This window comes from Abrus precatorius, unplaced genomic scaffold (assembly GCF_003935025.1).
Source record: "Abrus precatorius isolate BTA unplaced genomic scaffold, Abrus_2018 Scaffold0, whole genome shotgun sequence".
NCBI lineage: Eukaryota > Viridiplantae > Streptophyta > Magnoliopsida > Fabales > Fabaceae > Abrus > Abrus precatorius.
The window spans coordinates 4,268,193-4,269,272 of NW_020874290.1; the positions used below are offsets into that span (position 1 = coordinate 4,268,193).

Consider the following 1,080-nt stretch of genomic DNA (forward strand, 5'->3'; position numbering starts at 1 on the left):
GCAAGGTTTTAACTCTTCTATAATCAGGCTAACTATTCAAGCCAACCATTTTGAGATTAAACCTGCCTTGTTACACTTAGTCCAACAAGATCAGTTTTCTGGTGGAAATTCTGATGATCCTAACTTACATATTTCAAATTTTTTACAGCTATGTGACACCATAAGAATAAATGGGGTTAGTGAAGAAGCCATCAGACTGAGACTATTTCCTTTTTCCTTGAGAGATAGAGCAAAATGCTGGTTACAAGCTTAACCACAAGGAAGCATCACAACCTGGACAGAACTTGTGAATAAGTTTTTAACCAAGTACTTCCCTCCATCCAAAGCTGCTAAGCTGAGAGGAGAAATTACATCCTTTGTTCAGCAAGATGGAGAATCATTGTATGAAGCTTGGGAAAGATACAAAGAATTTCTAAGAAGGTGTCCACATCATTGTATTCCAGATTGGATGCAATTGGAAACTTTTTATAATGGGATGAATGCAGTAACAAGAACAATGGTTGATGCTGCTGCTGGAGGTTCATTAAATACAAAGTCCTTAGAAGAAGCACAAAGGATTATTGACATGATGGCATCTTCAATGTATCAGAATTCAAACTCAAGGAATCAAGGAAGAAACTCTGGTCATGAAGCTAAAGTTCTGGAAACTTTTCTTGCACAAAATCAGCTACAAAATCAAATGTTTTCAGAACAATTAGCTGCCTTAACAGAACAAATCAACAATCTGCAAACAGGGAGTATGCCTACCAGTCAGCTAAGTTGTGATTTTTGTGGAGGAAACCATGCAAATGGTGCATGTGAGGCATCCACAAGTGAACCACAAGAGCAAGTGAATTATATGAATAATTTTCAGAGACAATAGCCATCATATCCCCCTGGATTTCAATTTTCAAATAATAGAACTCAACAGTATTCTAATTGGAATAATCAATATTCTGCTACAAAGAATTCTAACTCAAGATTGCCTTTTTCTAATGCAGGTTCAGCAACACAACAGCCTTATTTTCAGAGGAATTCATCCACTCAAACTCAAGGAAATCAAAAATTTTCCAGACCTATGAATGAAAGGTTGACTGAGAT

The 1,080-nt window shown here is 36.6% G+C and overlaps 1 non-coding gene across 1 annotated transcript; it reads right to left on the bottom strand.

The window, feature by feature from the left end:
* Nucleotides 1-331: 331 nt before the first annotated feature.
* LOC113853552 lies at nt 332-438 on the bottom strand. Its single transcript, XR_003502638.1, has one exon. It is a non-coding gene; the product is annotated as a small nucleolar RNA R71 (small nucleolar RNA).
* Between the last annotated feature and the right edge of the window lie 642 nt (nt 439-1,080).